A 27,185-nucleotide genomic window follows, 5' to 3' on the forward strand; every position below is an offset into this window, starting at 1 on the left:
TTACATTAAAACAGTTATATCATTGAGTTGCGGCCTCCTGGAGTAGGTTAGGCGTTGTCTGAATTGACGATCACGTGCTCTATATCTGTAGTCAATGTTGCTGTGGCTGTAGCTGTAGCCGAACCGATTGTCGTAGTCATTGCCGTAACCGTTGTCATTGTTGTTTTCATTGCCGAGGATGTACACCTTTACATGTATATTGCCAAATGTGTCGTCGTAGGAATTGTCGAAACTGTTGTCGTTAAAGTTGTTGTACGTGCTGATACTGTTATAACCGTTGGCGTATCCGTAACTTCGCAGACGTCGCCTACGTCTTAAACTAGACTTTATGTGCGCACTTGCTGCAGCGACAGTGACGACAAGGAGGAAGATGCTTGTTAGATTCATCGTTGTGGCTACTGAAAGATTAGAGAATACTATTACTGCATGTTACCAAACAGTCTTCTTACGTTAAAAAACACTAATCTACTTTGAGAGGCAATTAGGAGCTAACTGTAATAAAGAAGTTGTTCATCCATATATCTTATTCTTACTTTTAAAAAAATCATCAAAACAATGTTTAACTGTGAGACCAATCACATAAGGTATCGTTCCGAGTTGCGTCCTAAGATTCGAGACCCGTGAAGATCCGGGGTAGAATAGGTCTTTAGCAACCCATGCTTGCCGTAAAAGGCGACTATGCTTGTCGTAAAAGGTGACTAACGGCATCGGGTGGTCAGGCTCGCTGGCTTGGTTGATGCATGTCAACGATCCCAATTGCATGGATCGATGCTCATGATATTAATCATTGGATTGTCTGGTCCAGACTCGATTATTTACAGACCGCCGTCTTATAGCTGCAATATTGCTGAGTGCGGCGTTAAACAACACGCCAACCAACCAAATAACCCAAGATTCGAATCCAAGCTTCGCCTTGATTTTGATATTTGGCAGTTAAGCACCATACATATAGGAGCTGATGTTCTCCCGCGTTGACCTTTTGTTTTAACTGATAAAGCTACATTTTCAACCTGCTTTACTAAAGTCTCTCTTTCGAAAAGAAGTTGACACGCCCTGATAGTAACTAAGATAATTTTCAAAGTATCAATAAATACACCTCATTTACAACATATTAAAGTCATCAATATGATCTTCAAAGCGTTTGTACCTTCTATGGAACTGTCAACATTGTTAAATTCTTTCAGAACGTTTAATGTCGTGATGACGACGTGTAAACAAGAGTGAGTGGGTATGGTTTAACGCCACTCTTAGCAATATTCCAGCAATATCACGGCCCAGAAATGGGCTTCACATGTCAGGAATCGACCCCGGGTCTTCGGCGTGACGAGCGAACACTTTAACCACAAGGCTACCCCCACCGCCCGTGAAAACAAGAGAATGGACAGATTATGCAGATGTTGCAACAGGACTAAGGCATCCAAACTATAGGACCAATTGTGTTCCTCATAAATTGTCAAGTATCCATGGGGGCATTAGTTGGTGCACCCTCTATGTTGGATTTTGATACCCGAGCCCAAAGGGTCTGGTTGACAACGAAGTTATCTTACAGCACACCTAATTTTATTGCAGGTATGTCTCATGTATGCATACTTTGGTCCGAACCTGAAAGAAAACCACAGTTAGGCAAACATAGCAGACAACAGAAACAAACTTAGAGTTATTCCCCCTATTGCCTATTTGTATGCAATACCACTTGTTTTAGCAAAGTCCATTTTAATACTTTATCGATTTAATTATCTCGTATCCATTAGAACTTTGAAATAAAAACGTTAACTTTTTCAAGTTGGATTAAAGAAGGTTCACTTACCAGAAAGCTTCCAAATGTGGCTTCTCTCAATGAACTTAAGTGTTCCTTAATCAACTGTACCAAATCATATATTTGCTAGTCTACACATAGTAATGTATATAGGGTTGTCTATAGGAGTCCCCCGACGCATGCTTTCCTCTTTTATCAACTCGTGTTGATATATTTGATATCAAAACCCAATAGTTATGCCAGTTGATTTTGACGTCTTGGTAACCAATGATGTCACGCTGGTCTGCAAAGCATTGTGATGCAATTCATTGCAGTGATATCTACAATGTAGATATCGCTTGATCTGGCCCAAGCGATATCTCCTGTGGGAACCCGTTTTGGAGGATAAATGGTAGTCTACACCATAGTATGCTTACCAACTAAACTATTATGACAGAAAACGACAATCAAACATACAAATGAATATTCCTGGCACACAATACATGCTAAGATGAGCAGATACCTGAGCGAGACAATAGCATGTGTGACAAGGTGGTGAATACCCAATTAACGAGGCAGTAAGTAACTTTGGGCATCGTATTTTCTATGTTCCAAGGAGGAGACAATGGACATTTTTGATCCACAGGATGACCTTATAGAAATTGTAATGAAAGTTATTCAACATATTTATGTGAAGGAGAACTAAATTTTGTTCATTCAAACATTTGCAATTTGGTGACATCAAATGTATTGGTATATTTTTGGTCAAACGGTGAATGTTAGAGTGAGTGAGTTGGGTTTAACGCCGCTTTTAACAGTATTCCAGTTGTATCGCGGCGTGTCATTTTAATGTGTCAGGAAGTCTCAGACGTTCCCTAAACCCAAGGAACCTAAAAATATAATCGGGGCGAATCGGGATTCGAACTCACAATCTAAGGGTTCTGGCGTGCCCAAGGAGCGCAATTCTGCACAGCGAATCGCGGGGCCTTAGACGACTGGGCCACCCGTGCCCGTGAATGTTAAATGTTTTCTTGAAGCATTTGTTTAGATATATGAACATGATCATGTCTATAACCCCTGTAAAATAGTTTGGGGATGCAAATAAAATGAGTACAAATATACCATTAACAAATCATTTCAGGTAACGTACTTACTCAAAGTTAGATGTTTCTCTTGAAATTTGACAAATCGCCAAAAGAAAGATAAAAACCCAATCAGCCAGGCGCCCATGTCATATACTTCTTCTCATCAATATTTCCCAGTTTATCGCAACAGTAAGGTTTGACATTTCCAGTGGGCCAAAACGTACCGTTATCATACCTTGTCCTTTAACAGATTTCAGTTGCCCTTCAGTCGTCACTCTAAGAGTGTTTTCAAAATCCAAGTATTTTTCCGTTTGGAGAACAAATCCCACATACTTCACGCAATTACTTGTTTCTTCACTGGTGGTTGTCATTCTTAGAGTGTTTTCAAAATCCATATATTTTTCCGTTTGAAGAACAAAACTCACATCCCCACAAAAACCACGATTGCTAGTTTCTACACTGACACGCCGTACCAGTGTAGATAAAGAAGTTGTCATGCATACGAATTTCTTATCGTTACCCTACCACACTTCTTAATTTTAATCCAAGAATGAGCATTTACATTGTCACAAAGGTACTACAAAAGAACAGCAGAAGAAATGGTTAAACTCATACTCACTTGTAACTTCAGTCAAAGCAAATAATCTCAAACAATTGTCACGAGTACATGAGACCTTTATAGGGCTTAGCTATTGGGGATGCTGAATTATGAGTGATGGGGGTCATTGCCGTAATTCATTCAACGCCACTAAAGTACCCGTTATGTAACAGTCAAGAATGCATTCTTCGTGTCATTTATTGAAGATAAAGGTCGTGGAGAGTCCATGTGTACTGATACTTCACTATACATAGCTATCACGGAATTTTGTTTTTAATGAAATATTATTTTACACATGAACTTAATAATTGTAATTAATTTGATCGCTTTATCAGCAACATGCTAGTCTGTGTATCACTGCGAATACATTTCTCTTTCTGTTTTAGTAGCCACTTTATGAGAATATTAATTACATTTTGAATAGGGTTTATTGACAGTTGAGTCGACACAAATGCTGGTGTATAATTTGATTGATTCCGAGTTATCTAAACAGTTTATTGCACATTTTGTAGGACAGTATACAGTCGGAATCACTTAATTTTGCTTTCAGCAGATATTTTGTATGGAAAGGGTTTTGTCCCTTTTATTTACCCGTTCGAAACGCTTACTTTGACGAGCTTCTTTATGGAATGTTACTGTCTAAAACCATTTGTGTTGCTTAAAATACCGTGATTAGATGTATAAAAACGTTTTGCTAATTAATAAAAAAAATGATGAATAATATATTTAACGAATAGACGTTGTGATACATAGAGGTTATCACGCGAGTGTGTTTGGGGATGGTAAATATCCTGCATTAGGAATAAACATTGTATTTAGCGAGCCTTGGCGAGCTAAATACATACTGTTTATTCCTATTAAAGGATATTTACCATCCCCAAACCCACAAGCGTGATAACCTCTTTATCATATAATGTCATTCTTTAATTCTGCGCTTTAAAATCGCCTTCCCTCTCTCACAAACATTACCGAAACATTGCCTGGAATGCGCGCATTAATATTTATTACGTCTCAGGGTTAGTGATGTGTCAGTCGGACAGTGACAGTAGCCAATATAGTTCCAACTGAAATCTGTTTCTCATACAGTGGCGAAGCAACATATACGCAAAACAGCAATTGTTATTTATTGCCTTTCGCGGCAATCCATCGGTCTGTCCGCTAGAGTAACTGCCTTTTGTCAAAGGGAAGTTACTCTAACCCTAGTCTATGAGACGTCACGGTCAGCTGTTGTTGACAGTCGGTCTGTCCTGTCGTGAGATGTACACACAGCGACAAAACGAAACAAGGTAACAATTCAAACATATTTCGGCCAAATCTAACTATTTTAATTTGTGGAGAAGGTTTCAAACCGCAGAGGTCTACAAGCACAGATATAGCTAATGATCCCGCTTGGCTAGGCTTCGTGCCCTAGCAAAAGTGTTTCGAAATTTATATCTCCAAAGTTGCCAAAACATATAAAATGCCTTAGCTACGTCACAGTTAGACACTGATTTTCAGTATATTAGACTGTTCTTTTGATAATGAGAGCAATTATCCCTTTAAATCTGACTCGATCGCCGAATGACGAGGGCGATGTTTGTTTATAAACAGTGAAAGTAGTCCTACTTGACCTTTGATATTTGCATCTCTATCCGCATATGACCCCAACGGATATCGTTTTTATCCGTTGGCTTTATCCTGCCGAGAAACCTACCCATTATATGATAAAGTGGCTCAACTCCATGAGAAGTATACTTCCGTGAGGTACCGATTCATCGTTTTTAGCAGAGATTCCTTATGATCAAGGAAAGTGTTTTGTTGCATTTATTACCCCCAATCAATATAGCTGAAACTGAACATACATACTTTTTTAATTATTTTCAAACTGAAATAGTATTGTTTAGTCAAGACACATATATGCAAGGAATGTTTTTGATAATGTATCGTTGAACTGTAGGGTCGACTCGAATGTTTGATTGAATGTTGACGAAATCGAAAACTGAAGTCAAACACTATTGAAAAATGTTTAATAATAATCAGTACACCATAACACTCTATCATCACGGGATCAGAATGTGAATTACAGACGCAAAATTTGTGAATGGTTTTAGTTCTCAAATAATTTATAGGTGCACCATCCTTTATACCTGACAAATGATAAATGGATGCGCTCTTTAGGTACTGAATGCTTGTGTATGTAAGGCTAATGACGGATTCCCCTGTTGAACGACTGACCCGCGACTGACCGTTGCCTGTCACGTGATTGGTATGCCATGATGTGCAAAGTTTGTGCGGTTGAAACAATCGGACATACACCAAGTAGACTATTTTTGCGACTGGTCTGAAATTGACAGGCTCATTGAAATATCTTATCCCATCGGAATTGTTCTGGGCCTGTGAAAATAGTTGTGTTCATATTTGAGCCAATGACATATTTGTTTGTTTGTTTGGTTAAACATATTTTATTCAGATTGAAATGGATTGGGAACAAGGTATCCAACTTAGCACTCCCTCTCCATGGTATTTACAAAAGCTTGTACAGTAAATCATATACGAGGAAATCAGAAAAGAAGATGAGTGTGTAGATATAAAAGAAATGCACAAAAGAGATTCTAGTATATTTACATAAAAATGTTACCCAAATCTCTTTGTATGACTTAAAACATTTGCACTGCCTTAAAGATATGCTGATTTTCTATAATGGACAAACATCCATTTCCGTTTAACATCGAACTTAAATCTAATTTAACATTGTTGTTCACGGCGTTCTGTAAAATTTCCCGAATTATCATTAACATAGATTTTCTTTGGTGGCCATACAATAGACACTTTAATATATAATGAAATGCGTTTTCACATGGATTACCACATTGACATATTGGATCTCTATTCTGTATACAACATAATTTAACTGGCTTTTCGTGTATGATAAATATTCCACTTTCTAACACCACAAGAAAAATATGGAGGTGCAACACATTGCTCTTTCTGTATGTATGACTTGAATTGATCAGAACCTCTTGACTGGGCGCCGCCATTTTGTTTGAAGCAAATGCAAGTGATACGAGAGGTGGAATCTGATTAATCCATGGAAGAGGCTTAGAAGGGACATAACTCGTGATAGCCACCGGTTGCGCTACGATAGAGCCCAGTGATTCCAGCCTAGTTCGGCAAGGGAACTGGACTTTTAAAGTCAGTTAACTCTCTTGCCTCTGGAAGATGTACAGTTGATGGAATAAAAGAAGACGTTGAGTGTTTTAATCTAGTATATGTAATTACAATATTCTCTGCATTTCGTAAATTATATGATACATTTGAACCTACAGTGGTTGGTACGATGTCTTTAAGATAAGTTGGGATAATGCTATTTTGTATTTTGTAGAACAAACATAGCCTACGTTTCCTCATTCGTTCTATTAACGTTTCCTATCCCGTTAACTACTGTTAATGACACCATACCTTACTCTAGAGTTGAAATTACTGATCCCTAATACTTAATCGCTCCTGTTCTTGACACCTCAATTGCTCAATGGAAAATATGGACAACAAATTAATTCAAAGTTTTGTTTAGAATTAATGTATAAAGACCAGTTTGGAATCAATCACTATTCAGTACAACCTCTTTAACTAGACCTTTTGGGGACAATCGAACTTATGTCGAGGTTTCGGTCGTTCGAGACAGGTGATGTATCGATATTAGGTCATCACGTTATCTCATCTTAAACGGCAAATCCAATATGAGAGTTTGTATTACGAGGAATGGCTTAGAAACTCTGAGCCTTACTACGAAGGACGTGCAGTATACCCTTAAATGTTTGCAATACTTTCCATTCTTACACCCGTGAAGATCCGGGGTAGAATAGGTCCTCAGCAACCAATGCTTGCCGTAAAAGGTGACTATGCTTGTCGTAGAAGGCGACTAACGGGATCGGGTGGTTAGGCTCGCTGACTTGGTTGGTGCATGTCATCGATCCCAATTGCCTGGATCGATGCTCATAATGTCAATCACTGGATTGTCCGGTTCAGACTCGATTATTTACAGACCGCCGTCATATAGCTGGAATATTGTATGACAGGATCGATCATTCCATATATTAAATTGCAACCAATTTCAATTTTTTACAGCGAATACTCGAACAGTCAAAATGTATTTACTTGCTAAAAAATAAGAGAAATGATCCTATGTTAATTCGTATAACCACAAAGCATAATTATCATGAAATATTATTCACATACAATGCAGAAGTAATTAATAGCGATGCATAAATGTCAAATGTCACTGCACATGGCCACAATATGGCACCACCATTCACAAAAGTTCATTTGTCGCTGGTCCCAATTGAATTCACTGGCTCCTTTCTGGTTTCGAAAAGTCAATTGGTGGAACGCTGTCCAACGTCCTTGAATCCTTGAAAACACACGGCCTATGCACACAGTCTGGTCCTCAGCTGGGGTGGCAAAGCGAGAGGTCGTCTTTTCTTGACACTGCTTGAGTGTTGACTGGTCTCTCTCTAACTACCGCCTGTTGTCAGGCAGTGGAAAAGTGTAGCAAGACAATGGTGTCGCCTTAAGAATATGTCTAGTAGGTTAAACAAACACGTGTTTAACTGGGCTGATAGATACGCTGTAAATGGTTGTAAAATTGGTTTTGTAGGGTAAGAAAGAAGTTTACTAATATGGATTTAGGACATCTATTAAACGCTACAGGTTTTATTGATAAATTTTCTGTTTGTACACAGGTGGAACAATGGTGTATGAATGAATATGTTACCCGTTGGAGTGATATGTTAAGAAAGGAAGAGGGGCGAAATGGGCTTAATAAATTGAGAATATACCGATGTTACAAACAAGTATATGGGGCAGAATACTATGTTTCAAATAAGATGCCCAGAAACTATAGATCGGCACTAGCCAAGTTTTGATGTGACGTGGCTCCTATTCGAGTCGAAACCGGTCGGTACGAAGGTGTACCCGTCAACAATAGAAAATGTTTTCACTGTATTGACAGCGTAGAAGACGAGGTCCATGTTTTGTTTCACTGCGTATTATATGACGATATACTCTTTTTAATGAATGTATTGCTAAATCTTGTAATGTTTTATATATACCTGATATCGACAAACTTTGTTTAATTTTCAGGGACTCCAGTGTGTGTTTTATACTTGCCAAAGTCTGCTTTTTAATTCTTAATCGTAGAAAACATCTTTTATATGGATAACTTTTTACTATATCATCTTTATATAATTTATGTATAAATTCTGTGATAATTTGTCTCTCATAATTCTATTGAATGGTTCTGTACATTCTATCTATGTCAAGTTGTACAAAGCTGTTTTATGTATGTACAGAAGTGAGACGTTAATAAACTATTGTCTGTATGTCTGTCTCTAAAGATGTATGCCGATAGAGTCACAGCGTGTATGCGGGGTTCGTGAGCACCTGTAGAAGTAGACGTCGGGGTTGCTGACAGATATGGATAACCCTCTGTGGCTTGCGGCCTGTGTTCAGCGGCAGAGGTGATAGGACAGCGTACACCCTCGACCGCAAGCGTGTAGCCAGAAGCCAGATTAATGAGTTGGCGTGGAGCAGACGACAGCGGGGGAAGTGCTTGACTCTCCGCCCTATAGAATGGGGTACGGCCATCGTCTACAACACTTAAAAATACTGGTAATTCACGGAACAACAAGTGAATAATACCATACCAACTATAGAAATATGAATACATATAAAGATGTGACAGCTGCAGCTCAGACTTTTGCCTGTACAAATAAGACTATATAAACAATAATAGTCTTCTGGCATATGCATATCTGCATATAAGGATCATTACAGCAGGAATCGAGTTTCTGGATTATTCATTACAGGTTCACTTGCATAGACAAATATAATCATAAAAAGACATTAATAAGCACGAACAAATCGCAAAACCCATGGACTGCATGAACACTACAGTCGGATAAACTATCATAAACTTCTAACCAACCACATTCGCAAATGCTTTGTAGCTAAGAACACCAAAACGAACAACATATCAAGGGATGGACTGAGAGCACACATTGAAACACCGATAGTAATTGAACGTAGCAAGTAATATAGAAGATACACAATAGTAGAATAATGTAAGGTAATGTAACCAAGTGACCATCATATGAGAGAACCCAATTCCAAATATAGGTCTTGTCTCTAGAGAAAAGTAATTAATTCAAATATTGTCACAATAATGAGATGTAACAAGTAAAAATAAACTTTTCTCCTTGTAATTCGGTATCTGTAAAGGGGGATAACTAATATGATAAAATATTTCAAATTCGTAACCATTTTATAGTCTTAACTTCTCACTGTACCCTACTGACAAGCGTTTATAACACTCACAAATAACTGGTCCGTAAAATGGTTAAAACGGGCAAAAATAAAATATCTAGATAAGGGAATCATCATCATTATCGTCCCATGGCAGATGGCAATTGATATATGCATTATGTCAGAGGTAACGGAAAAGCGACTCGACAATGTTGAAGTGTTATAAATACACCTGTCATTGAAGGAAGGAATCGTTTTAAACGAAACGCCATTAGACAACTTACACAAATCTTTCCCGAAATATATATAGATCGTGTCGGGGTTTGAATCTGCAAATTGTGACAATCAAACAGTAAATAATAAGTAAGGAATACCCGCTGAATACGAAAATTAGTTAAAGGATTTCCAGCCGTTAACGTGAGGTCTCGGGGACAAAGATAGAATTGTGAGACCATAATTTCATGACAAGCAAAGGAATTTGTCAAATGTAAAACCAGTGAGGTAATCGGTCGATTTTTTATTCTTCGAAAAAGCAAAATAAATACCAGAAATACTGTCGATATGATCAGAAAAAAATCCATGGAAATAGTGGATTTAATCAACGACATAAATGAAGGAGGGGGATAATTTGGATAGGGTGTAGTATGATGTGTTTTCCAAATTGTCAAACCGTCAGTTGGGAAGCCTGCTGTAAGTAAGGTCAATGCAAAAAATAAGCGTCGAACTTTAAGCCATAAAAAAAAACGATTATTAAGAGATATAGGGATAAACCCGCGGCTATGCTTGCCGTTAAGTGTTATGGGTTGGTAAAATCCCCATTTATAGCGTAAGGTGGAAGGGAATCCAACCAATTACCATCAATTAAATTATCCGAAATGACCTGTACCTTTTTCATACGTTGAGAAATAAGGCGTAAATCAACTTGAAATTCTGTGTCCTTTGTACGAATTTCATCGAAAACTTTATCATCGATAACTTTATCATCGATTGTGGGATCTTAAAACCGGAATCCTTAAGAAGGGGCTGTAAACTGTCAATGTTTTTTTCAGGTGGATGCATTAAATTCCGATAAAAGTAAGAGATTAGGTGGGTATAATTTTAAAGCAGTTGATTTTTTCGCACATTTATGAATTCTCATGTCTATGTCGAATTCATCCAGTTTCAACGCACAGTAACAAGGAATGTTAAATATACAAATCTGACAAGCTGGACGCTTCTCAATGCGGCCCTTGCACGTTAGTATTATGATTTTATGCCAGTTTAAAGAATTGTGCCTGGTTCGATTTCGACAGCCATTGAACGTAGCCCATTTAATCGGAATCTTGTATATCACACAAGGATTTAATTTCTTGTGTGTCTTGAGTAAACAAAGCAAGTGCGCATGTGAGGGATGTTTTTGGTTTCGGACTATGAAAAATTGGACAGTGTTTTTCGTGTTTACCATAAAATGTTTGAAAATCCCTAGCCGAAAATTTAATATACTGGTCTTTAGCCTCCGAAACAGCAAGATAATCTGGTAAATTCATAACCTGAGTGACATGCGTACTTGATTGATTAAGTGGTAAGCCAAAAGAATTTATTCGATATACATCAAGGAGAGTAGAATGAGTCTGGATAGGAACAATAAACGAAATTAAAATCGAATTTGAATTCCGAGAACAGTGAACAGTTCGTTCCCGATAATAATAACCTGGATCCTTATGTGCAACGTGAAACAACGGGAATTCTGCATTGAGACGTTTGGGAATCATTTGTAACGCTTTCTTTACTTCGGAAACTGGGAGTAAAGATGGACTCAATTGCAATCGTTGATTAACTAACTGTTGAATGCCCAAATACATTTCATCAATTTCTTGTCTAATAGTAGTTAGGAACGTGAGGCGATCTAACAAGATTTTCATCGTAATGAAAATAAATATCTCCTCATCTTGTATTTGTTCAGTGACTATTTTAATATCGTTATGGTTTGTTTCAATACCCGCGAGAGCGGATGAAATGCGTTTATTTGTTTTAATCAGAAATGACGACATCTGACGAACTTGCACTTGAAAAGCACGAGAAGTATTAGCAGCATGCAACGACAATTGTTTAACATACTGCGCCAGTCGTTCAACATCCTCGACTTGGCAGTACCAAACAGCGAACGACTTATTGAACCAACAAAAGGAAGTATCGCTCGTTTCGTGCGGGAATCTTTGTGAAAAAATGTTAATAAGGGGAATTAACAATGTCATGTTAATGTCGTTATGGACATTTGTCCAATACGCGAGCAACTCTCGTTCGGCCTGTTCTATATATCCATCTACCGCCGAAACGGTATAACAAGCCAAAGTATGTGTGGCACAAGTCTCGATATCTTGATCTATTGCCCATTCCTTCTAAATCAGGCAATTTATATTGAAAAATATGAATCCATTTATTTTGAGAAATGTCGATTCGTGACATATGTACGAAGACAACTCCCCATAAAAGTCGGAGTTCCATATGCACGGAATTAACCCGATTCTGGATGCTAACAAACGCGATGAGAATGAATAAGACCCATACCGGTCGGAGGAGGCCTCTGGATTCTAAAATTCAAAGGAACAAATACATAAACATAAATATTTAGTTCAAATAAAATAAAATATCATATATCACTCATGTTTCGTAAGAAAGGTGTTCATGTCTTGTGAAACCTAGTAACTGTCTGACTGTATTCATCTCGAATTTTCACCTCGCTAATAACAACTGACTGTCTCTTAGAAGTATGATAACAATTGTCACAAGTAGGTAATATATAATCTCACGCTAGGAAGCAACATCCAACAATAGTGAACATGTGTTACAGTATCAACATATATCATCACACCATTATTCATTGCCTCGTCATTGTATTTCACGTCACATGACTGTATCTCAATTCTCATTATCGTATTTCACTTCACTGTAATTGTAACTATATTGTATAACCATGCGACCCGTAGTCGTCATTTCTCGTATATTGTAACTCATTTGTTTTCTCGTATATACACACAAAGCGTACTTGCTTTATAGTGGCCTGCAAAATTCACGTGCAGCCATAACCCATGAACATGATTTGTATTCTTCAATGTCAACCAACACATAACTGTAAATAATCCGAGTATTCGGAGTATTCAAAACACAATATCTAACGATAACAATACACATTTTCAACATATATGCACGATTGCATTTCCTATAACCTTGTGACAATTGAATCATCTAACAATGTAATAACGATCTGTAGCATGTGCTAGCTCCATGCATATAGCATCATGTAATTCTAAACCTGAAATAAAACACATGCAAAAATCAATATTAGAGGGTACCGTCTCCAACACGAAGTCTGCAGTGTCTGAACTAAAAAGGAAACGAAATATAAAAAATAATCTGAAACACTATATCTATATTGAGATTTCTAACGCTTGCGCTTCTTTTTTAATGACTTCTGGATCATGTAATCACGAATCAATCCATGAGGGATATTAGATTCGGGTTCCCATGTAGCTTCCTGTGAAGTGAAATTTTCCCAGTGAATTTTGTAGTACTTTTCTCCATTTACTATTTTATGCGCTAAGATTCGTTTTACTATGAATACGTCGTCCTCCTGTAAATCAAAATCGGGATTCTGTGCCTGCTTGGGGGTTAATGTCTGAGGCGTCGGGGTGGTCATCTCTGTTTGATTGTTGTCAGATTGAGACGGAATTGTTTGGTTGTCCGTAGCAACAACTGGGAGTGGGTTAGTTGGTCTATCTTTCGGGTTGACAAACCGTTTAAGCCGGTTCGCGTGGACAAAACTTAAATACTCTGTGATCATTATAACAAGATAGGTTGTAAGTGACATATTACAATTCACTTGAATCGTAATATTGCCTTTATGCTATCGACTAATTTCTATGGGGTCTGAAATTACACTAAGAGGGAAAGGAACTGTACTGTCAATCATACAACTCTGATACTATATCTGGTACAGTCAAAGGCGATATTTTATCGTCGTCGTCAGCCAACTTGGCGAGATCATTGTCTGAACGGTTCTTATCAGTAGCGAACAAAAAGGAAACATCACAAAATGTGTCATTTGATTCTGGTGGCAAGGTTTTGCCCGCTCGATACTGAACTGCTCAAGTGAAGTAACTTTAACTGGGGAGGAATTGTAATATTTTACAGCGAAAGAACAGGTTTTCATTTCTTTGCTCTGTGGTCAGTGTTTGTTGACCAGCAACAGGTGGTAAAAAAATACCATTTACCCAGATAGGAACGGTCAAAGTATGATATTGAAAATTCATGACAGCGTTTTGTTGTATCAGAAAACCTAAGCCTAAAATCAGAGACGCTAAATAGGCAACAACTTAAAAAAAGTTGTTGTATAAAACGTCACAATAGTGATAGGAAGTAAAACATATGACTTTTGCAGAACGATGTCTTTCCACAGACTTAAGTCCTTGAAAACTCCAAGACTTAGAAATCAAATAGCATCTCCTGAATCCCTAAATAACATGAATCCTATGCCTGTTGTCATTTTGTTTTAAATGACTTGCCAATGAGGATATTGAGGCCGCTTACAACATGGAGAATTGGAAACCGGTTGGTCAGGTGACGTCAAATAAGTATGGTCAAAAGTCAATAAGTATGGTTTGCTCTGCACAGTGGGAAAGTTGCCTGAAGGATTGTGACTATAATTGTTCATGGCTGGGTGGGGGACCTGAGTGATACCTAGCTGTACATACTTCTGTGAAATGTCAAATTTTCAGACATAAATGAGACTGTCCTTTGCATACGGAACACCTATCAGAGTAAAAGAAACATACTTACCACCACTGGTGAGGTAAATTGAGAAGTTGGTTGCCGTCGTCAATGATGCTGTTGATCCGGTGTCACGAAATATATTCGCCCCCAGAATAAAATCTCCCCCCGGCGAATTTATACCGGTACAGTTCCGCCCCTCTCGAAATAAACTCTCCCCCACCCTACGAAATAAAATCTCCCCCCAGAATATTTCCTCCCCCGGTCGTTTTTTAAATACTTGCCATGCAGTTGCCAATAGTTTTAATGTTAATTTGTTTATGTGTTTTTTTATTCATTTTTTTTATCTCCTTTATTTTTTCTGAGTTATACATTTAGTTACTTGTGTGTGTGTGTGTTGGGGGGGGGGGGGGGGGGGGGGGTATTTGTTGATTTTTATTATTATTTTATTGATTTTGAGGGTGTGGGGTCCCACCTTTCCTTTCGTTTTTCATAATAATATATTTTTAAGTTGTATATAACGTATGAATCCCTTCTCAGATTACTTTATCTCAGTTCTATATGACGTACTATTTTACTTCTCTGTGTCGTTCTTGTTTTCTCTTCAGTGTGAGATTTAACTGTATCATTTTTACTATTTTGATATTTTGCAATATGTTGTGGTCATCAGTTATGCAAATCAGTTTCGGTGTGTCTTTTTAACAAGGTGTTCTTCATTAATATTCACCGCCAGCCCCATTGTAACAATTACATGTACACTTTGCTTTGACGATGCCGGTTGATGTTGTTCAATACAGGTGTTTTTGAATCTATTCTACATGCTAATCATTTCGGGAAGATGATACACATTTATCTATATTTTGGGTTACTTTGCTTATAAAGATTATACATATAAACGTACGCAGTCTTAGTAGATTTTAAAGTAGATTTAATCAGTGCTGAATTAGATAGCTATGATGTTGTATGTTTAACAGAAACCTGGTTGCACCATGATATTCTAGCCCCTGGTTTTACACTGATACTTTTTTCAAATCGTAGCCTGTATTAAGGAATATATTTTAGATCTTAAATCAGAGTATAACGGCATGGATATGTTGACAGTTTTTACGTAGTTAGTGTTAAAACCGAAAGTTTGCGAGGATTAATAAGGCGAATTTATACCGGTACAGTTCAGCCCCTCTCGAAATAAACTCTCCCCCACCCCACGAAATAAACCCCCTCCCCAGAATATCCCCCCCCCCCCCCCCCTCCCTCCGGTCGTTTTATAAATACTTGTGTTTCGCTTGTGTTGGGTCCGACTTGGCCCGGACTGTCAAAATCCACTTTAAACACACAGATGTATCATCAAATGTGTTTACATCCATAGACAAGCCAAACACTTCTGATAGAGACGATGTTGAGAATGTGGTGTGAAAAGGGCTTCACGTTGAGCACTGTGCTTTCTTTAACTACCGCGATATGTAACAATAAAGTGGTATATAGGTAGATATAATACTAGTCGTTAGATATAAAGAATGTTTAGTAACTTTAGAAGTTCTAGCACAGTTATTAACACATGTCATGTCAGCCCTATGACATTCGCGATTGTCCACTTCCAGAAAACATCCTGTGTTGGTTTAACATATAAAGGTTAATTAGGGATGCCCAACACGTTAATTAATGAAAGACGAGTAGTCAAAACACTGTCATTTCCTGCCCAGGATATCACACCCCTACACGCTAAGGTCGGTGAGAAACATTCTCATCAAAGAAAACACACAGTCAAGACACTGACTTTTCTACGAGGACTCACGGAACATTTTCTCCCCCGAACTATATATTTATATAGACTTGTCATGCAGTAAAAATAAACGATCTTACCTTGTCAGCCCCAAAAACCAAAAGCTATAGAAAAAAACTCACCCAAAACGTAGCAAGCAAAAATCTAAACAACTTAGTCCTCCTACTAGCTTACGTGTTAAAGCAGTCTGATCCAGAAGCCAGCTCCAAAGCCTTCTTTGGTGTAGCACATAAACTAAAACTCGTCACCACCTCTTTCGACCGTTTCAGCAGCAACCTTAATAACCTACTAAAGTAAATACCTAAACCAAGCCTAAACCAAACATAAATCCACCCAGTTTCCCAATGGAAGGCCTAAACATTTTTCAATGGAATGCCAATGGCCTCGCCGGCCATGGTTCTGAACTCAAAGCTAAATTCAAAATAGATAAAGGTCCCCATGTAGCTTGTATTCAAGAAACCAAATTCTCACATAAAACTAAATTCAACCTACCAAATTATAACGCAGTGAGAACCGACAGGTCCGAAACCATGCCAGGCAGAACAGGAGGAGGTCTAATCATCTACGTTAGAGAGGATATTAACTACGAGGAAGTTAAAGTAAACACTCCTAATCTAGAAGCTAATGGAATCCAAGTCACCATCAATAACCAAAAAATAAAAATCATTAACATCTATCACTCAACACTAAAACCAATTAAAGATACAGACCTAGATATCCTTTACCAATTAGGAAATAAATCAACCATCTTCCTAGGAGACTTCAATGCCCATCATCCTACCTGGGGCATTGCAGATAAACTAGACAACCATGGACAACTATATCAGAGTGGATCGAAAAAAATGACCTAATACTATTAAACAATAACCAACCAACTAGATACGACAAAACCCACCACACCATGTCGGCTATCGACTTAACAATATGTACGCCAGACTTAGCACAAAGTCTGATGTGGGACGTCCACCCAGTACCTCTAGGCAGCGACCACTTTCCAATTAATATAACCCTAGGAAATATAAAAATACCAAATCAAACCCCTAAACAGGAACCTAAATTTCAGTACAAAAACGCCAACTGGGACCAATTCCAAGAATTATGCAACGAAGCTAATCTAAACGATTTAGAAACAACAGACCCCGAAACATTCTGTCAAAACCTAACTAACTTCATAATCAACGCAGCCAAATCCGCAATCCCCTTCAAATCATCCAACCCAGGAAAACCCACTGTCCCTTGGTGGAATGAGGAAATAGAGCTAACTAGACTAAAACGCAAATCAGCTTTCAACAGAGCTAAAAGAGACCCCTCTCATCTCAAAACAGCTCATGAACTTAACCACCAAGTGCAATACCTAGTTAAAACTGCTAAAACCAAAAACTGGAAAAAATTCTGTGAGGAGCTAAACCACCACACCGACGCTAGGAAGGTGTGGCGCAAAATTCACGCCATCCGAGGCATCAAACGGCACAAAAAAAGCCCCAATATAAACAACTCAACTAACCCCACCGAAAAGGCCAACAACCTAGCCAAACACTTCTCTAAAGTTAGCATCAACAGTAACTTCAGTAAGAAATTCCAAGATAAACTAAATAAAGAAACCAAATTCTCCAAAGAAAACAGACAAGACAACCTAGAAATAAATCAACCTTACACCATAGAAGAACTAAATCACGTACTAAACAATAGAAAAAAAGGAACAGCCCCTGGCCTAGACCTCACCTCTTACCAAATAATCAAACACTTACCTACCAAACTACTCCAAACTTTACTTAAACTATACAACCTAGTCTACCTAAACGGACAGGTCCCATCCTCATGGAAGGAAGCTCTAGTAATTCAAATACCTAAACCAAATAAACCAGCAGATCAGGCAAACTCCTATAGGCCCATCTCCCTAACCTCAAATCTCTGCAAAATAATGGAACTTATGACTAAAAATAGGCTACAGCACTACTTAGACCAAAACAACATCATAAATCCTGACCAAAGCGGCTTCACTCCTGGCCGATCAACTCTCGATAACCTTGCCCGACTAGAACAGGATATAAAAACAGGACAGCTAAACAAGCAATACACCATAGGCATATTCCTCGACTTCTCTAAAGCTTTCGATATGGTATGGCACCACGGGCTAATACAAAAACTAAAAAAATAGGACTAAAAGGTCAAATAATAAACTTCATCCAAGATTTCCTAAACAATCGCAAAATTACCGTGGGTATAGACCATACACTATCGGACCAGTGTCCCCTAGAAAATGGCACTCCCCAGGGCAACATCCTCAGCCCAACCCTCTTCAATATAATGATAAATGATCTATTCGAGGGCTAATCCCCTAAACTAAACACTTCAAAATTCGCGGATGACGGAGCCCTATGGATCCGCACTAAAAGCATTAAAATGGCAGAAAACTTAATCCAAAAATCTCTAAATAAAATACAACAATGGGCAGACAAATGGGGCTTCTCCCTTAAATCAGATAAAACAACAGGAGTAGTATTCAAACATAAAAACATGAAACCTGCATACCCAATCCTCCAGCTAAACAACCAAACAATCAAATTCCAAAAACAAAAAAAATTCTTAGGACTTATTTTCGATCAACACCTCACCTGGGAGGCTCACGTCCAAAACCTAAAAACTAGATGCAGCAAAGACCTTAACACATTAAGATGTCTCACCGGCTCTAACTGGGGAGCCTCCAAAGATACCCTCCTCTCACTATATACAACACTAATTAGATCAAAACTAGACTACGGCTGTGCCATATACAATACCCTAAATAACTCTCTTTCTAAAAAACTTGACTCAATACAATATCAGGCTCTCAAACTAATTACACGCACCCAACATGGCACCTCCTACACCTCACTTCAGGCCCTTACAGGAGAAATGCCACTAAATCTACGCATGGAACATCTAAGCCTTAATTTCTGGGCCGCGTCCCAAACAAACCCTCTCATCCAAAACCTAATTAACCAAAACATTAGCCCAAGAAACCAAGCTCTAGCTCGCAAACACCCCTTACTCACCCCAATATCCCTAAGAATAACAAACTACCTCAATGAACACCAAACTCAAAATCTTAAACAAAACTGCAAAAAATCAAATATCTTCACCCCTAAACTCAAAATACCCCAAATAGACACAACGCTAGCTAACCAAATAAATAAACAAACCGACCCAAACATAGCTAAAACCACCACACTTGCATACATACACGAAAATTGGCCAAATTGGTGTCACATATACACTGACGGATCTTCAGACCCGATCTCCAACCACACAGGCTTCGGAGTCCATACCACACAACCAGTTATATCCACACAATCTTACCGACTCCCTAACAACCAATCTATATTCACGGCCGAACTTATGGGCATGGCCTCAGCCCTGCATAACCAACAATCTAAAAACAAACAAAAAATCCTAATTCTCACTGACTCCCTTAGTGGACTACAAGCCCTCCAAAACAAAAATACCAAAAAACGACCTAAATTAATAAACCAAATACTTAAAAGCTCCAACGACCTAACAAAAGCAGGCAAACAAATAACCTTCTTGTGGATCCCCGCCCACGTAGGAATTTACGGCAACGAAAGCGCCGATAAAGCAGCTAAATTATCTCTCAAAATACCAGAAATAAGCCTAAACCTACCCATCTCAAAATCAGAAATTAAAAGTGTAAACAAACAAAAAATAACCAAAAAATGGCATAATCAATATCAAAACTTAAATAGCCAAATCAAAAAAGTGCTCAGAAAACCACTAGCCAAACCTAAAATCCTACACCCCTCTAAAAAAATTGACAGATTAATTACAAAACTCCAAACAAGACACACTAACCTAAATAACCACCTAAAACAACTTAAAAGACACACCACAGGCAACTGCCCCCACTGCAAACAACCCGAAACCACAGAACACGCACTCATTCACTGCACCCACTATCAAACACACAGAACCACACTACAAACCACCCTCAATCTAAATAAGGTTCCTACTCTAGATGAAATACTAAACCCTCAAAATAAACTAGAAAACTTCAAGGCCCTAGGCGTATTCCTAATCAAAACAGACCTAATTAAGCGCATCTAAAAATTAATTAATCTACCAATCCAAAATCCAATAAACATACAAACACCCACCTCACCCGGCTCCCTTAGTTCCCTCCTCCACCCACCTCGGCATTTATTCCAAATTTCAAAATTTCAAAAAATCAATAAAGGCAACCCCTAAAAGTCCCCTCTTGGGTTGCACACACCACTTTCACCCTTCTTGGAATACACTAAATGGTCCGGCCAGGCCCGTGTGCGAAATACGCTGTAGTCGGAAAGCGCACGTTAAATCTTCTATATCAGTCAGTCAGTCAGGCAGTTCAACATTTGTAATTGTCTAAAACTGCTTTCGCTATGTGGTGTCTTTGTGGTATATTTTGATGGAGAATATCAGCTTCTGAACAAGTTTTACTTGCGTGCATTATTGCGTGTATTAATGGTTGAAGAATTTTGAACTGAACTGTCCGGAAGTTTATATCTAACATTTTGGAATTGAAGACAGTGATAAAGTCTTATATCAATATGTGGACTCATAAATATTGGTTTTATGTTTTAACGGAGATATGATATTTTCTTATGAAATATCGCGTAATAGAGTAATTTGCATGCTTTACCATTCATTGTACCATTCTAAACCATGTGAATGTTGTATGTCAGTCAATCGGGTGAGAAAACAGCCCAATCCTCGCTCTATAAAGGACTATGTCAATCATTTTGCAAGTTGAAATGACCCCTGATACTTTATGAATACTTTATGACAGTTTATATAGTAAAAATCAATGTTGATTAGTCAAACCGCTATGTTAGGCTTACCATGCGGTTCAAGATAATCGATTTTAGCCGAGCGGTCCGAACAGCGCCTATGGAAATACTACACCATAAATGAACTGTTTCGATGTAAGGTGTAAAAAGCTTTTACATAAAAGAGCAAAATACATGGGGAGAGTAAATACATAATTCTATATAATTTTCTTGAATGGAGCACATTTGAGAAAAAAAAGTTAATCCAGGCATATGCGATATTACCGTGTTGAAAGAATTTATATCAGTCATATATTTCTAACTTAGATCACCGGTATGTAACCCAGGTAAAGCATGCATATCGGGGAACATTGTAATGTTGGTACAGTTTATCATGTCTTCGGCTTTACATTGGCTTTTCACATTCCTCAAGGTTTTAATGTTTATTTGTTTATGTACTTATTTATTTATTTTTTTCTCTCCTTTATTTTTTCTGGGTTAGATATTTATCTAAATATACATTTAGTTACTTGTATGTGTGGGGGGTGTTTAACAGAAACCTGGTTGCACCATGATATTCTATCCACTGATACCATTTTTAAATCGTATAGCCTGTATTAAGGAATATATTTTAGATCTTAAATCAGAGTATAACGGACAGCCTGAGCGAGGCGCGCACTGTTGACAGTGTTTAAGTAGTTAGTGTTAAAACCGAATGTTTGCGAGGATTAATAAGATTTCTGAATTCAGTTACAACAGTAACCGTACATGTATTTGTTACATTAAGTCATTTCATTCAAATTTGTTTGGTATGCTATATATCTTATAATTATTTTAGGATGGAAGGTACAGTTACCAAATAAAATATACTGAAATATCTATTCATTATGACCATATTTCATAATCTATTTTTTAAAGCAACCCTCCTTACATTAAAGATATCTATTTAAAGAATATAGTACTTAAAGACATTGCAACAAACCGAATAATCAGGGGGGAGACTTTATACCGAGGGGGGCGCGAAATATATCCGCCCGGGGGAGATTTTATTTCAGAACATATTCTCCGGGGGAGAATCTGTACTGGTATAAACTCTCCGGGGGGAGAATTTGTACGGGGGAGAGTTTATACCGGGACACCGGCTAGTGTTGAAACTCTTGTCCTGTCTGCTCTCACGGCTGTGTTGGGTAGGGAGGATATGGTCCGAGGGATTGTGGATACTGATTCTAACTCCAGTGAAAAGTATTGATCTCGGACGGCGAAAAAACAAGTGTCGCCAAAAGGGTAGCAAACTGTTCGCTCAGAGTCTCGATTGCCATATGGACTTCCGTAATCTCTGTTAGTGCGGAGCGGAGCGGATGAGGGCGGTGGTGGGGATGAGCGGCTGAGGAAGGTGTCCTCGGTAGAAGGGAAGTCCAACACATGGATATTACTCACGGAACGACAATAGGAAAAACAAAGAAAGGGATCGTCTTAAACATTTTGTTCAAGAGAAAACCCGCATACTCCACCATGTCGTAACTGCTTTCGGGCGTCCAGTGCGACCCTACTACAGTTACTAAATGTATTGCCGTTCCTGGTCATCATGGTCAATTACGCCATGACTTTGCACCTCGTCTAGTCCGCAGCGGCTAGGCTCCGTCAAGGAGTGATTGGTCTAACGACACTTACTCCAAGTTGTCTCTGTCAGCATTCATACTCGCATAATAAAGAAACGCAACACCAGCTTTATACTCACATAGTTTTACTTACTCTCAGCCCATCTATCAATACAGGACTGGATCAGACCGGCCAGACTCGTCACTAACTGGGGAAAACTTAGAACGATTCGGATTCGACTCAACACCGCCCCAACAAACAAGTAGGGTTTACTGAGTGAGTGAGAGAGTTTTGTTTAACGCCGTTTTAATGATGATTCATGAGCATTCAAATTACTGCATCCAATTGCAGCATTATCTTGAACCTGAATTAAAATCAAAGTATATGACCAAAGTATTACATTCCTAACGCCGAGTTTATTCTATTTAACCTTATTTGAGTCAATATGATAAAATATACTAAGAGTCACCTATTTGCTTTGTTTCTTATGCATATGTTCAAGTAATTTGTAAACCTCACAGAGGAAGCATTGCTGAATTGTATATTGCGAATAACTTCCGGTTACGTATTGAAGTCGAGTCGCGTCATTGCATGTTTTCATTTTATTTTAGATTTTTTTAAATGGTGTCTATTTTCTGAATCGTGAATTCCGAGTAAACATCGTCTAACTGGTAATGGCCCTTGTGACTACGGCAACAAAAAAATCTAAAACGTTGATCATGAATTAAGCGATTATGTTAATTGATACGCAAAACAATGATAGCATCAATATAACACTTACTGTTCGTCTTGTTCTCGTACAGATACGTAACATTCTCGTATCTGCTGCAACTTCCCTTATTGATCCACATGGGTAGAATAGATCTTCAGCAACCCATGCTTGCCGTAAAAGGTGACTATGCTTGTCGTAGAAGGCGACTAACGGGATCGGGTGGTCAGGCTCGCTGACTTGGTTGGTGCATGTCATCGATCCCAATTGCGTGGATCGATGCTCTTGATATTAATCACTGGTTTGTCTGGTCCAGACTCGATTATTTACAGACCGCCGTCATATAGCTGGAATATTGCCTAGTGCGGCGTTAAACAACAAACCAACCAACCAACCAACATGGAGCGACCTATACAGCAACTGAGCGCTACAGCACATCGGGGGAACGCGAAAAGTATTGTGAGGGAACGCTTCGTGTGTGAACACTAATATATTGTTTTACCATTTCAGATAGGAGCTTGGGAGCATGTCTCCAATCGTAAGTGTATATAATAAGTACTCTATATCTCTGATAGAGTCGGGTTTTCACCTTTATCAAACCCCATGCAACCAAATGCATAAGTAAGAAAGGAGGTTATGGTTGTGGTTGGCATTATCTCTGGTGGGGTATCAGAATCACGATAAAGGAAGACAAAACGAAGTACTGATTTTATCATGTTTACTTAGTTTGACACCTATTGACCTTGAATAATAATAACGATGATTCGTACAGCTTGACCCTCGGAAACATTCTGAAAATAGATACAAATTTTATTATTATGTTTCAGCTAAATGTTGAATAAAACATCAAATCGACGTATTTTTTAGACTTTTTCAAGCAAAAGGATACACATACGTAAATATAGACAATGTTCATTCTGTTGCAGAATATACACAGACTGTACGCTATACATTTTTTTATGATTTTAATCCTTTTTGCAGTACACAAACAATGTTTACAGAATATAGTTCAAATGCAATCTTAAATACATACAAGTTACAAATTATATCTATAGATGATAACAAACAAAAACTATTCCAGTGTCATATTCTTGGATTGTGCAAGTTCGTGGTTTTAAACGAATAGGTGGTGACAGAGAGAACAAAATGTCATGAACTGTTTGTATTTACATTGTGAAATGGTATATATCTGTCGATATAATATGAATCGGTTATTTCTTGTTTGATGTGTGGGAAATTTGGTATGGAGTCGGAAATGTTTGATTTGAATATGTTTTGCTTTGTTACAGTTATAATATGATTTAATACATCATTTCGTTTTTTTTTTGATATCCAAATAAAATTGTCAATTTTGAAAATTCTAGTTCTATTCCAGTTTTGTCTTTGATCCATTTTGTTAGGTTGTTCCAGATATGTTTTACAATTTTTTTCACTCAAAGAACATGTGAACTAAGGTTTGTTTTTCTCGTTTACAAAAATTGCAAAGAAATGATTCTTTATATCCCATTTTGTACAGTAACTCCATTCTTGATATAATTCTATGAATAATACTGTATTGGGACAATTTTTTGTTTTGAGGACACGTTATATCTATGGGGGCTACGATTAATCGTTTGTCAATCTTTTTCCGTCATGTTAAGGCCAAGATCTTGTTCCCATCTTTGAATGTATTTTTGGGATATCATATTGTTGGATACTTTATTTAAGATATCATAAACTACCCTACATCCCCCCTCTCCACTAAGTTTTCAAGGAAATATGGTATTAAGGGCAGATGTAACTTAGATGTTAGGGCTATACTCTTACGCTTTAGATATTGTTTTATTGCTTGGATAAGACTAGAATATTCCAGAAAATGTGTTTTACAGTCGTATACATGTTTAAGGTCTAAAAGAATTAGAAAATTTCCGTTCTCGTCTATCAAATCAATTACAAGATTAATGCCTTTCCCTAGTAATGTTTATAGTATACCGGAGTGTTCCCGATTCTTATATTCGTATTTTGCCATAAAGGTTGTGGTTATATATCTTTTTCCTCTTTGATAGAATTTCCTATTTTTTTCTATTAAGTTTATCCATGCACACAGAACATCTTTCCAAAAAGCATTGGTCCTATCATTAATAACCTTTTTCCGAAATATAGAATTGGCATTTTTTCAGAAAATCAATTTGTGTTGGAGTTATATTATTAATCAAAAGAGCTAACATAAGCTGACTGTCATAAAACATGTGTGAGCTCCCCATCGTACTAAGATTTCGTGGGTCGATTCTCCTGCTTTGGATCATTAGTTTTGTAACACTATTATAATAGCAATCAACAACGTCCCAAGGAGGACACATATGGATCTCCGTACATTTGTACCGAAAAGTTATTGACTTTGGAGATATGACAAAACAAGAGAGACATTTGGGCGAATGAGTATACTTACAACGATACACAGTTATATCATTCATCGTAGGTCGTTGGTAATAATGGGTTGAGCGTCTGCCATAGTGACGACCACGTGCGCCTCTCATCGTGTTATACATGAGGTAGTCACTCTCGCCGTTGCCGTAGCTGTTGTAGTCACCATTGCCATAAAGGTTGCTGTAGCCATAGCCATCACCGTAGCCGTTGCCATAGTCGTAGTAGTCGTAGTTGCCCAATATACTGTCGTAGTTATTGTCGTAACCGCTTTCGTAGTTCTTTTCGTACATATTGTAGGGGTCGTAACGGTTGGCGTAGCTTTGAACACGTCTTCTTCGCATGAAGCTGGACCTTCTGAACGCTGCTTCTGCAGTAACAGTGACAACAAGGAGAAGGACGAGGTATTTTAGATACATCGTTAAGGAGACTGAAACAGAAGATAAAGAAGACGATGAGGATATTTTAGAAAATACTGAAACAAAGAATTTAGTAACTGAAAATGAACATGTTTGTGTAGAACTTATTTGACGTTTACATCATTTCAAGTATAATATGTATTACACAGACGACGTTTCAGCACTATCTTTGTTCAAAAGGAATATTTAACACACAAAATATTTTTGACTATTTTGGCAACCATCATACATGTTTAAACATTTCCTCCTGTAGCAACTTATTTATTTCATTTAAAAAAAATGGGAGCAATTTACTTTATATATAGTTGTTAAAACGTCTGAACGTCAATCCATGACAATCCTAGCATCCTGCTGGTAATACGAGACGTCACGGCTATGTCACACAACCGTATTGACTATGCATACGATACCCGTTGGGATTCCGGGACAGAATAGGTTTCTGGTACCTACTATACGTTGGGGAACGGGGAACAACAGGTACTCAATGCTTAAGGAAGAGAGGCAGACTAATATTGGTAGACTGTTTACAATATGTGGCCTGGCCGACTGAATGTAATCGGGTCTAGAAGGCGTAGATCTACTGGTTTGTTCAGATTGGATTATGTTCGGTCATATGTTTTTATTAAAAAAAGAATAGAACATGTTATATGAACTCCGTGATATATTCCGGGCATTTGCTGTATATATCTATTCGTTGACTTGACTCTGTACAACGGCATACGTTATGGTAACTTATGTAATCCCATGGTCTTAGTTGTAAGATGAGCAAACTTCTATGTAATATTTATGAAAATGTAAAAGTATGTGTCAGAAATAACCGGGAATTGACGGAAATGTTTGATAGTGAACTTGGAATGAGACAAGGCTGCATACTAAGTCCTTTTTTGTTCTCATTTTTTTATTAATGAATTAGCAACACAAATTCAAGATAAGAATAGATACAAATAGAATTCAACTACATCCTGACATAACGCAATTATTTTTACTATTATTTGCGGACGATATGATATTATTCTCAAGTAGTATTGGC

The 27,185-nt window shown here is 37.9% G+C and overlaps 1 pseudogene; it reads right to left on the bottom strand.

Annotated features, from left to right (window-relative positions):
• LOC139451892 (uncharacterized) lies at positions 1–26,155 on the bottom strand (annotated as a pseudogene).
• Positions 26,156–27,185: the final 1,030 nt, after the last annotated feature.

This window comes from Haliotis cracherodii, unplaced genomic scaffold (assembly GCF_022045235.1).
Source record: "Haliotis cracherodii isolate W230 unplaced genomic scaffold, xgHalCrac1.p SCAF_9, whole genome shotgun sequence".
In the NCBI taxonomy this organism is placed as follows: Eukaryota; Metazoa; Mollusca; class Gastropoda; order Lepetellida; family Haliotidae; genus Haliotis; species Haliotis cracherodii.